The sequence below is a fragment of the Helianthus annuus genome, chromosome 3 (genome assembly GCF_002127325.2).
Source record: "Helianthus annuus cultivar XRQ/B chromosome 3, HanXRQr2.0-SUNRISE, whole genome shotgun sequence".
Lineage (NCBI taxonomy): Eukaryota > Viridiplantae > Streptophyta > Magnoliopsida > Asterales > Asteraceae > Helianthus > Helianthus annuus.
Window position 1 is genome coordinate 151,795,124 of NC_035435.2, and position 13,740 is coordinate 151,808,863.

Genomic DNA, 13,740 nt, shown 5'->3' on the forward strand with positions numbered 1-13,740 from the left:
ATAGCAATCATGCGTGGTGATGGTAAGCCAATCTCAGCTGGGATGACGGCTTCAGACCCATAGACTAGACTGAACGGAGTTTCGCCTGTGCTAGTCTTTGGCATTGTTCGATGCGCCCAGAGGATGCTGGGGAGTTCGTCGACCCACCCTTTGCGTGCTGTCCCTAGTCGTGCTTTTATGCCATCAACGATCTGTTTGTTTATACTTTCTACTTGACCGTTCGCTTGTGGATGCGCGACGGAGGCAAAATGATGCTCGATCTTCATTTCTTTGAACCACTTTTGAAGATCTTCTGAGGCGAAGTTTGTGCCGTTGTCAGAGATAATGCGCAATGGTAATCCAAACCTGCAAATGATATGTTCCCATATAAATTTGCGAATTACCATTGCTGTGGTTGAAGCCAAGGCTTTAGCTTCCACCCATTTGGTGAAGTAATCGACCGCTACAATGATGTATTTTACAGCGCCTGGCGCATCAGGGAATGGGCCAACAAGATCGATGCCCCATTGTTGGAATGGCCAGGCGGATGGGACAGGCACTAGCGGATTTTTTGGTCGGAGTGTCTTTGGTGCATGGCGTTGACAGGCTGCGCATCTCCTTAATAAATCAACTGCGTCCATATGCATTCCTGGCCAGTAGTATCCGGCGTTCATTATTTTTGCCACGACCATGCGTGGTCCCGCGTGTATTCCACATAAACCTTCATGGATTTCTCTGACCAGGTATTGAGCATCTGTTTTGTCGACACAGCGTAGTAATGGTCCCATGAATGACTTTCGGTAAAGGACGCCATCCGCCATTTCGTAATTTATCGCTTTGTATTGGAGTTTCCGGGCTTCTGCTTTTCCTTCCGGGAGTTTCCCGTGTTGTAGGTATAACCAGGATGGATTACTGTCACACCCCGATTTCCACGTGTATCACTGGTGGGCCCGGTGGGGGATTACCGTGACGTAGTTGGCAACAATATAGTCAAACCACAATATATGAATGCACGGCGGAAGCATAAAGATAAATATAATTCAACCATTTACTGTAATATCAAATGTATCACAAGTAGTTAAATAGTATCCACATGATGGATCAAAATAAATAAAAATATTGTTCAACAGATAGACATCAAGCTTGCGAGACTTCCTTAGATGCTAGGGAGCTACTACCAGCCAATTACGTGTAGTACCTGCACTTAATCTTTTTGGGAAAATACGTCAGTTTACACTGGTAAATACAATCAACTGACTCATTTTGTAAAATGATTGAAAATTGGTTTGGATGCACATGGCATAAACATATTTGTTTAACTTGGGAAAATTATTTAATATTATAATCTTGTGAACGAATTACATGTTCCTTCTTTGCGTTCAGTAGCCCGGATCGTGCCGGGTTAAAGATCAATAGACACACCACATTTGCGTAAAACCGAGGTGGGTAAACCATCGGCTACGTCTTCTTAATAGTATAGACATCAACCGGGTGTACGCCTACACCCGGGTGTCGAGGTCGTGGCCATTTCGTAAAATGATGTCAAGGATATCCGGGACATGGTCATTAACCCCCCCAAAGGCTTTTAAGTAACAAGACTGTTTAAATGAGCCGATCAAACTATTCAATTAACCACCTCAACGATGGAATTATTTGATGCTCAATCAAGCGGTATTTTATATACCGTAACCCAAGCCCGTATAAGGGAAAATAAGTTAAAAGTATTTACCTTTGCAATGTATATTCCTTAATCAGTTAAATCACAGGTATCTTTTACTGGGGCTCCTTATTCTGGAACGAAGGTTTAAATTAACCTATTAGAATCCTAACGGGTCTTTATATTAGCCGTAGCCTAGACCGGTTAGTTTCGAAGGATAGATACGGTTTAATCGCGTGAAAGGCGAAAACCGAGAATGGAGTGTGATTCTGACCCAACAAGTTTGGAGACTTGTTTTATATGGGTTTAATATTCACACTCTGGATTTTGGGGTCAAAATGATATGGTTTGACCCGTATCGGCTAATTTATGTAAACTAGTTACATAAGCCGAACCGTGCGCGCAATAGGCGCAACGGGTAACCGTAGGAGTCCTACACTATTTTCCTAAGTCAATATACTTTAAAGAGGTTGTGGTATCAGTAGGATACCTTCCATAATGCCCGTAACGAGTTTTAGTTCATTATACGCCCCGTAGGGGTTTTCCGGTCATTTTAAAGACTTTTAAAGAGATTTCTGAGTTCTACAGGAAACCTGAGTTTCCCGATCAGTTTGATAAGTCCAAAATATCTTATTTATTAATTAAAATCAGTAGTAACTGGAATCGGGTCAAAAGACCTCGTAGAACTCAAGTTTTGGTCGAAAAGGGCATATTCGGTATTTACCGAACCGTAGCCATAACCGCAGGTTATGAGCAGGTTAAAATTTATTAAAAATCTTTAAAAATCCCAAAATATTATTTTATTACAGTGGGTAAAAGTTTTGGTGACCAACTCTTGGTTTAGATAGGCGTTATGCTAATTGCGCCGTTTATTATAAAAGTTTCTTATAAATGCGCTATTTAGCATAACTCCCATTCTAGACCTCGGATTGGCGTGAAACTTTCGGGACATGCTTAGAATTTAGTAAGCAAGGTTATGGTCCCTTCACGTGTCCGAAATACTCGTTTTATTTTAAAAAGGGCGTTACGGTCAACTTTTAAGTAATTAACGGAAATGCGTAAAAGACTCGGATAAACAACGAACCGGTCACAGAGGGTGATACCATCACGTGACCTGGTCCTAAGAGAGTCCTAAGGCATATCTACATTGTACTAAAACGGGTCAGAACTGAAGTCAAAGCAAAAGTCAAACTTTTGCGACATTCGGTTCCGAACCGGGTCTATATAGCAAATGGCCGAATCAAACGAGCGTAAACAAGTTTATATATTTATTATCATGTTTTATGAGTGTCTAAACAGGTTGCATATCGTTTATATTACAGATTATGCATAAATCGCAAAAATAGCTTTCTGTTGACTTTTTAAGTACACGTTTGACTCGACATTTGAACTAGTTAGAGTGGTGATCATGGGGAACCCTTTCAGAGGTTTATTACCCACATAAATACCAACACATAACCACTTTTGATTCGACAAGCGACTGAGCCATTAAGGATTTATCTTGAAGTCAAACCGTAGTTACGACGGTTTGATTTTTAACTATTAAACTAGGAAAAACTTAACCACAAAGGAATTGAATGACTTACAGAAGCTTGACACGAAATAGGATGCTAAGAGAAAGCTTTGAGAGCTCCAAGTATGATCAGAAGAGTGTGTTTGAGGTGTGGTGGACATATGCACACAATGTGTCTATTTATAGTGTTCAAATGGCTTTTAGATCATTACACAATAGTCTACAAGTGATCATGGATGAATGGCATGTGTCTCTAGGTGTTATGGGTCGAGTAGGGGGCGCCCATGACTCTGAAAAACCCATCCATAATTGTTTTGTCGCTTAAAAGAGTCAACAGCCATATTTCTGTCGCTGGGCGTCGCTTACGGACCGTATGGCTTAGGCCTTGCGGTCCGTAAGCCTGTGGCGGATCTAAATCAATCATGCGCTCCCTTACGGTCCGTAAGGCATGACCTTTACGGTCCGTAAGGGGTTAAGAAACAATCTTTTTAAATCTTTTTACAATGATTACCAAAATCTTGGTAATTAATAACCTGACCTTTCGGGTTTGAAGGGGTAACTTTGCGATATGGCCCTCGGTTAATTACAATTAAGGACCTCGCGTTATTTACCCGCGTTGTTAAGCCCCCGGATAGTTTACTTATTATCCGAGAAGCCTTAATTTATATAGTTGACGCTTTTAACCCCTCTCGTACGAATTTGGTCATAAGTTTCTCGTTTAAAAACGGAACTTCGCGGAATTTACATATTATATTCTAGTGAGCGTATTTTACTGTTACAAGGCTTCGGGTACGTCAAAGGGTCACTCAGAGGTATAATTAAACATGTTGACACAGTTAACCCCCGCAGCTTGTAATCTCTCACTTTCTTCCGCGTTTCGCTTCCGTACGATCCATGATTTATTCGTTTTAAGGTACAAGCATCTTTTAGGGTTACTATACAGTATACTTACCCTTGTTTGACATTTATAACCCTCGAATTTACATACTTTCAAGGTTTGTCAATATTAGTCCTTTATTAAATATTAAATGCCACGTGTAAACTCAAGACACGTGTCAATACATTATCGGACTCAAAATTTCGAGGTGTTACATCCTCACCCCCTTAAAATAAATCTCGGCCCGAGATTTACTCGAACAAATAGGGATATTTCTCCTTCATCGTGGATTCAACTTCCCACGTGAATTCGGGACCTCTCCGGGCATCCCATTTAACCTTAACTATTGGCACATGTTTTCTTCGGAGCTTTTTCACCTGTCGGTCTTCAATCGACAAAGGCTTCTCCACAAACTTTAAGCTCTCATCTATATGCACATCTGTGTGTGGGATCACCAATGATTCATCAGCGAAACACTTCTTTAGATTGCAGATGTGGAACACATTATGAATTCCATTGAGCTCTTCTGGTAAGTTTAATTTATAGGCAACTGACCCGACCCGTTCGATAACCTCAAAAGGTCCTATGTATCGCGGGCTCAGTTTACCCTTCTTACCGAAACGCATCACCGCCTTCCAGGGCGATACTTTTAGCAACACTTTTTCACCTACCTCAAAGTGAAAATCCTTATGCTTCGGATCAGCGTAACTTTTCTGCCTATCACGGGCAGCTTTGAGACATTCCCGGATCTGGACAATCTTGTCCGTTGTCTCGAAAACTATCTCTGGTCCCGATAATTGGACCTCTCCCACTTCCGCCCAACAAACAGGCGATCTACACTTCCTACCGTATAATGCCTCGAATGGCGCAGCCTTTATGCTGGTATGGTAGCTATTGTTGTAGGAGAATTCGATTAGGGGTAAGTTCTTATCCCAACTACCACCTAAATCGATAGCACATGCTCACAGCATGTCTTCTAACGTTTGAATGGTACGCTCACTCTGACCGTCCGTCTGTGGATGGTAAGCCATACTGAAGTTCAAACGCGTGCCCAAAGATTGCTGGAAACTCTTCCAGAAATGAGACGTGTACCTAGTATCCCTGTTGGAGATAATAGACACAGGTATGCCGTGTAAGGCGACAATCTTATCAACATATAACTGGGCCAAGGTATCGGAGCTATAAGTCTCCTTGATGGGCAAGAAATGAGCTGACTTAGTCAGTCGATCGACTATAACCCATATTGTGTCGTTTCCTTTGCTCGTTTTTGGTAACTTGGTGTTAAAGTCCATAGTTACACACTCCCATTTCCATTCAGGAAGTTCAGGCTGTTGTAGCAAGCCAGATGGCTTTTGATGCTCAGCCTTGACTTGCGCACAAGTCAAGCATTTGGCTACATAGGCGGCTACAGACTTTTTCAAGCCTATCCACCAATAATTTGCCTTTAAATCCTGATACATTTTGTCTGCTCCAGGATGGACAGAATATTTGGAACTATGGGCTTCCTGGAGGATGACATCCCGTAGTCCTCCATAAATAGGAACCCATATCCGCCCATTCAATCTCAAAAGTCCATCCTTGTGAAGAGTTAACTGCTCCTCTGTTACTCCTAACTTTTCCTTAGGATAATTAGCTTCCAACACAGCCTCTCGCTGTGCAGCTAATATCCTTTCAATCAAGTTATTCTTTACTTCCATCCTCCTTGCATTGATGCGGATGGGTTTCATCCTTTCTTTCCGGCTCAGGGCATCAGCGACTACATTCGCCTTGCCGGGATGGTACCTGATCTCACAATCATAATCATTCAAGGTCTCCATCCAACGGCGTTGCCTCATGTTTAGCTCCTTCTGATTGAATAAATGCTGAAGGCTTTTGTGATCTGAATAGATCACAAACTTGATTCCATATAAATAATGCCTCCACAGTTTTAGTGCGAATACAACGGCACCCAGCTCCAAGTCATGGGTGGTGTAATTCTTTTCGTGCACCTTCAACTGCCTTGAAGCATAGGCAATCACCTTGCCTTTCTGCATGAGCACACACCCCATGCCGGTGTGTGACGCGTCGCAGTAGACTACGAACTCTTCAGTACCTTCCGGTAGCGTCAACACAGGAGCGTTGCTCAATCTTTGTTTCAAAATTTCAAAGGATTCTTGCTGCTTAGGGCCCCAAATGAACTTTTCCTTCTTCTTGGTTAGAGAAGTTAAGGGCGCAGCAATCCTTGAGAAATTCTCAATGAATCTTCGGTAGTATCCTGCCAATCCTAGGAAACTACGGATCTCTGTGGGCGTCTTTGGCTCTTGCCAATTCATGACCGCCTCTACCTTAGCGGGATCCACCTGGATACCACTTTCACTTACGACATGTCCAAGAAATTGGACTTCTCTTAGCCAGAATTCACATTTAGAGAATTTGGCATAGAGTTTCTCGCGATGCAGTAATTCGAGAATACATCGTAGGTGTTTCTCATGGTCGGCTTTATTCCTTGAATAGATAAGGATGTCGTCGATGAAAACGATGACAAATTTGTCCAAGTACGGCTTACAGACGCGATTCATGAGATCCATGAACGCAGCCGGTGCATTTGTGAGCCCAAAAGGCATCACTAGGAACTCGTAATGACCGTAACGAGTCCTAAATGCTGTTTTGTGTACGTCTTCATCTCTGACCTTCAACTGATGGTAGCCCGACCTCAAGTCGATCTTTGAGAAATAGCTAGCCCCTTGCAACTGATCAAACAAGTCGTCGATCCTTGGCAATGGGTACCTATTCGTTATCGTGACTTTATTGAGTTCACGATAATCGATGCACAGACGCATCGATCCGTCCTTTTTCTTCACAAACAGGACAGGTGCTCCCCAGGGAGACGAGCTAGGCTTGATGAATCCTTTTGCTAACAGTTCATCCAGCTGAGTTCTTAATTCCTTCATTTCAGTCGGTGCTAGCCTGTAGGGTGCTCTAGCAATGGGAGTTGCTCCAGGAATGATATCTATCCTGAATTCCACCTGCCTATCTGGTGGCAACCCAGGTAGGTCTTCAGGGAAAACTTCTGGATACTCCGAAATGACAGGAATGTCTTCTATCCTTGCTTTGGATTCTTCAATAATCACTTGTGCCATGTAGATGACACAGCCTCTTTTTAAGCATCTCGAAGCTTTGAGCATGGTTACGTTCTCGGGCAACCCATACTGCGTATCCCCTCGAATGGTGAGCGATTCGCCAGTCGGGGTCTTTAGCACAATTTGCTTTCTATTGCAGACTATCTGGGCCTGATTGTGCGCTAACCAGTCCATGCCCAGAACGATGTCAAAACCAGCTAGATTAAAGGGAAGTAGAGATAGCGGAAAAGAATGGTCCTTAATGGATATAATACATCCATCTAATATAGTGGAGACGGTTTCTACAGTGCCGTCTGCTAGCTCTACCTCGTATTTTACATTTAGGGTTTTGACAGGCATACCCAATAGTTTGCAAAATTTTTGGTCTATGAATGATTTATCAGCACCTGAATCGAACAGTACTCTTGCAAAAATATTATTTACGAGAAAAGTACCTGTTATTACGTTGTCGTCATGCAGGGCTTCCTTCACATCCATTTTGAAGACTCTGGCGTTATTCTTTTTGGTTTCCTCGGTCTTCTTGGCGAGCTTGGGGCAGTTGCTCCTGATGTGCCCCTTCTCACTACAGTTGTAGCAGGTTGCGTCCTTGATCTTTTTGCAGTCCAAAGTTTTGTGGTCTTTGGATTTGCACAGTCCACAAGCATACGTCTTTGACTGTGACTGTGAGTTCGACCCAAGCCTGCACTTCCCGAAGTGAAATTTCTGGCAGTTCTTGCATTTGGGCTTCTCTCCCGATTGTTGCCTATCCTTTCTCGCCTCGCCCCCTTTCTTGCCATCACTGTTTCCACGGTGTTTCTTTCCTGACCTTCGCGAGGTATCATCCTCATGCTTCCTCTTTTCAGCCTCCTTGTTCCTCTGCGATCTTAGTCGGACCGCGTCCATCGTGAGGGACAAAGAGAGGTCAGTCACCGACCTGAAGGTCGTTGGCCGAGAGGCCTTTACACTAGCCTTTATCGCGGGTTCTAACCCCCCGATAAAACGAGCAATCCTCCTTGGTTCCGGGGTAACTAGATAAGGAACCAAGCGAGACATCGTATTGAAGCTCGTCAAGTAGGCTTGGCAGTCCAGATTTGTCATCACCAATGACACAAAATCGGACTCTATCTTCTCTACCTCATGCTGAGGGCAGTAATTCTCCCTGATGAGAGAAACGAATTCCTCCCACGTCATGCTGTAAAGCACAGCTTTTCCTGAGGCCTGAACCAGCGCCCTCCACCAAGCTAGGGCCTCGCCCTTAAATGACTGAGACACAAACTTCACTACATCCTTTTCAGCACAGCCACTGATGTCCACAACTGTGTCCATCTCGTCCAACCATGTCATACACTCGACGGCACCCTTCTCCCCCGTAAAGTCTCGGGGTTTACAAGATACGAAGTACTTGTATGTGCAGCCCCTTGCACGGGAAGCATCAGTATACTCCCGTTCGCGACGAACACTATTTTCGTTTGACGAGTGGTTGTCGTCGTCTTTCTTGGGCTTGGACGAGTGGTTATCGTCGTCCTTCTTAGGTTTGGATAGTGGTTTGCTGTGGGTTTTTGAGTGTGTCTTTGGCTTTGATGGTGGTTTGGAAACTGTTCTGCTTCGGGATTCTGTATATTGTCGATCCAGAGCTGCTTGCACAGCATTGTCGACAAGAGCCTTGAGTTGAGCGCCCGTTAAATTTATTTGGGCATTATCATAATCATTTTCATTTGTATGACTACTCCCTCCATTTGGATTCGCCATATTAGCTTGTATATGCTGCAGAAGATAATGAAAATTTTGTTTAGGAGTTTATCATTGAATTGTCTTTTATGGCAATTCATTAACCATGGTATTGAAGACCATATTTGGTTAATTTGTTACTCACTTTACATTTAGGATTTGAACATACTTATCCTAATTACAATTAATATTGCTTGTGGCATAAAAGCTTAGTCACGAGGACGTTATTATAATGTTAGCCGAGATTACAGTAACTCAAGGTATGAAGGTTTGAACCGTAGTCCTTTTACTCCTTCTGACAGGGAGTCATAAACCACCACTGTCTTTTGTCTTATTATGACAGTAATTATGGCCCATAGGCACTACATCACTAACGGATGTTTGATAATTTGGCCTTTAGGCACTACATCACTTATGGATGTTTAACAAGTGATTATCTTTATTGATGATTTAACCCATGATTTATTATATCATTATTTTGGGCTTTGGAATCCTTTTAAGGATTCTTGTATAAGAATGGCGTGTGTAATTTTAACGAATCACATCTGCCATGATTGTTAACATGTTTACAGAGGTTAACAGGGAATCGGAATCTTTTAATTAGGTCTTACCATCTTGGCCGGATCTTAAAAGACACCTGGCTAGGTTTCACTCTAAGATTCTTTATTCTGGCAGATCAAATTAAAAGGAATGGTTTTTGATTTATTTCATATATAGTAATCACAAAATGAAATTCATAACATAATATTCCAGAATTTTAATACGATTACACACCGCCCTAAACGGGACTTTTAGATAGTACATACCTACATAGAGGTTTAAAATAAGTGACAAGTCCACGCAGGGACTAATACAAGATAAGTGTCCATGCAAGGACTAAAAGATAAGTCCACGTAGGGACTGAAATACGATAAATGTCCACGCAGGGACTTCTTTTAAAATAAACATTACATTAGAACATACATAAGGACTAATGGTCACGTTTCTTCTTCTTGCCCTTTAGTAGGTTTGCTAAGCCCTTGAGGAATCCTCGGTGGCTCTTACGTTCTTCCTCGAATTCTCTCTCCACACGGCTCAAACGGTGGAGTATTTCTTCTTGTTCGGGGGGGGGGGGGGGGGGAAACGTGGTTGTGGCGCCTGTTGCAGAACTGGAGGTCTGGGAGGTGCTGGATACCCATGAGCTGAGTAGTCCGGTGCCCCCATGTTCCCATGAGCTCCGTCAGGATATCGTGCATTATACCTGGCCGACACCATATATGGGTCGCGCTCATAGTTGTAGTTGTAATGTGCTTGCGATGACGGTTCGAATGGGTTGTAAGCCGTTGGACCCGTGTACGCAGGTATTGGGTGGTCATACCCAAAGGGTGGCGAAGTTGGTGCAGCTGGTGCGGAGTTCGCCTCCTGTACAGGACTTGAAGGTCCTTCTTCTTGTAGTGGCGGGTAGTGGCTACTACTAGAGTGTCGAGGGGTGCTGAAGTGGAAATCCCCTCCTCCTCGTGTGGACATACGAGCATTTGTCCTCCTACGCCTTGGCGGATCAGGCATTACTGGCTGTACCGGTGGCGGGGGTGGTGGCGTAACTGCCACGAAGCGTGAATCCTCGGAAGGATCTTGCGGATATCGCGGTTGTTGTGATGTTTGCTGAGGTGGCGTGTAGTACCACTCATGTCGGTCGAACAACGCTTGAAAGCTATCAGGTCCCTGATAGGGTGTGCCATGGAAGGATGACCCATCAGAGACTTCTATTGGATGCGTGGGCGTACCACGAGCAGGCTCTCTCGGATCAGTATCCTCGTCTGTATGATCTTCGGAGAAGTGATCTTGCGGCCCTAATGGAACAAAACCTGAAGGTTCATGGATGTAGTCAGCTGGGTTAAACTGACCTCTGAAGTATGGAGTAGGGTCATCAAAATTTCGGTGTGATACCGAACGCTGTAGAGGTATGAAGGAGGGTTGCGGGTTGTTGGCATCATTTTCGGAATTTGGCCCGAATGAGTGCCGGTATGATGGCGTCGAGCTGTGCGAGGTGGAATGCCTCGCAGGTTCATAAAGGTCTCTTCGCCTCTGCGGTTCTTCGCTCCTTGTGCTCGAAGGAGCTCGCGTATTTGATGGCCCGGCTTCGTGATCGTGATGAGTAACGATCTCTCCTCTGCCTCTTCTTCCCCTTCCTCTTCCTCGGAAAATCACTGGCGGCATATTTCCTGCTTTATAAAACTTTAAATACCAATAATAAAAGAAAAAGACAAAGTTGGAATAACAATTCGAATTTGTCCTATGTTCTTGTCTAGACTCAAGTATGTGCAATTGTGTCACTGAGATTAAACACATTAGGATAGTGTTTAATTCACTCAATGTTGGCTCTGATACTAACCTGTTACATCCCGATTTCCACGTGTATCACCGGTGGGCCCGGTGGGGGATTACCGTGACGTAGTTGGCAACAATATAGTCAAACCACAATATATGAATGCACGGCGGAAGCATAAAGATAAATATAATTCAACCATTTACTGTAATATCAAATGTATCACAAGTAGTTGAATAGTATCCACAGGATGGATCAAAATAAATAAAAATATTGTTCAACAGATAGACATCAAGCTTGCGAGACTTCCTTAGATGCTAGGGAGCTACTACCAGCCAATTACGTGTAGTACCTGCACTTAATCTTTTTGGGAAAATACGTCAGTTTACACTGGTAAATACAATCAACTGACTCATTTTGTAAAATGATTGAAAATTGGTTTGGATGCACATGGCATAAACATATTTGTTTAACTTGGGAAAATTATTTAATATTATAATCTTGTGAACGAATTACATGTTCCTTCTTTGCGTTCAGTAGCCCGGATCGTGCCGGGTTAAAGATCAATAGACACACCACATTTGCGTAAAACCGAGGTGGGTAAACCATCGGCTACGTCTTCTTAATAGTATAGACATCAACCGGGTGTACGCCTACACCCGGGTGTCGAGGTCGTGGCCATTTCGTAAAATGATGCCAAGGATATCCGGGACATGGTCATTAACCCCCCAAAGGCTTTTAAGTAACAAGACTGTTTAAATGAGCCGATCAAACTATTCAATTAACCACCTCAACGATGGAATTATTTGATGCTCAATCAAGCGGTATTTTATATACCGTAACCCAAGCCCGTATAAGGAAAAATAAGTTAAAAGTATTTACCTTTGCAATGTATATTCCTTAATCAGTTAAATCACAGGTATCTTTTACTGGGGCTCCTTATTCTGGAACGAAGGTTTAAATTAACCTATTAGAATCCTAACGGGTCTTTATATTAGCCGTAGCCTAGACCGGTTAGTTTCGAAGGATAGATACGGTTTAATCGCGTGAAAGGCGAAAACCGAGAATGGAGTGTGATTCTGACCCAACAAGTTCGGAGACTTGTTTTATATGGGTTTAATATTCACACTCTGGATTTTGGGGTCAAAATGATATGGTTTGACCCGTATCGGCTAATTTATGTAAACTAGTTACATAAGGCGAACCGTGCGCGCAATAGGCGCAACGGGTAACCGTAGGAGTCCTACACTGTTTTCCTAAGTCAATATACTTTAAAGAGGTTGTGGTATCAGTAGGATACCTTCCATAATGCCCGTAACGAGTTTTAGTTCATTATACGCCCCGTAGGGGTTTTCCGGTCATTTTAAAGACTTTTAAAGAGATTTCTGAGTTCTACAGGAAACCTGAGTTTCCCGATCAGTTTGATAAGTCCAAAATATCTTATTTATTAATTAAAATCAGTAGTAACTGGAATCAGGTCAAAAGACCTCGTAGAACTCAAGTTTTGGCCGAAAAGGGCATATTCGGCATTTACCGAACCGTAGCCATAACCGCAGGTTATGAGCAGGTTAAAATTTATTAAAAATCTTTAAAAATCCCAAAATATTATTTTATTACAATGGGTAAAAGTTTTGGTGACCAACTCTTGGTTTAGATAGGCGTTATGCTAATTGCGTCGTTTATTATAAAAGTTTCTTATAAATGCGCTATTTAGCATAACTCTCATTCTAGACCTCGGATTGGCGTGAAACTTTCGGGACATGCTTAGAATTTAGTAAGCAAGGTTATGGTCCCTTCACGTGTCCGAAATACTCGTTTTATTTTAAAAAGGGCGTTACGGTCAACTTTTAAGTAATTAACGGAAATGCGTAAAAGACTCAGATAAACAACGAACCGGTCACAGAGGGTGATACCATCACGTGACCTGATCCTAAGAGAGTCCTAAGGCATATCTACATTGTACTAAAACGGGTCAGAACTGAAGTCAAAGCAAAAGTCAAACTTTTGCGACATTCGGTTCCAAACCGGGTCTATATAGCAAATGGCCGAATCAAACGAGCGTAAACAAGTTTATATATTTATTATCATGTTTTATGAGTGTCTAAACAGGTTGCATATCGTTTATATTACAGATTATGCATAAATCGCAAAAATAGCTTTCTGTTGACTTTTTAAGTACACGTTTGACTCGACATTTGAACTAGTTAGAGTGGTGATCATGGGGAACCCTTTCAGAGGTTTATTACCCACATAAATACCAACACATAACCACTTTTGATTCGACAAGCGACTGAGCCATTAAGGATTTATCTTGAAGTCAAACCGTAGTTACGACGGTTTGATTTTTAGCTATTAAACTAGGAAAAACTTAACCACAAAGGAATTGAATGACTTACAGAAGCTTGACACGAAATAGGATGCTAAGAGAAAGCTTTGAGAGCTCGAAGTATGATCAGAAGAGTGTGTTTGAGGTGTGGTGGACATATGCACACAATGTGTCTATTTATAGTTTTCAAATGGCTTTTAGATCATTACACAATAGTCTACAAGTGATCATGGATGAATGGCATGTGTCTCTAGGTG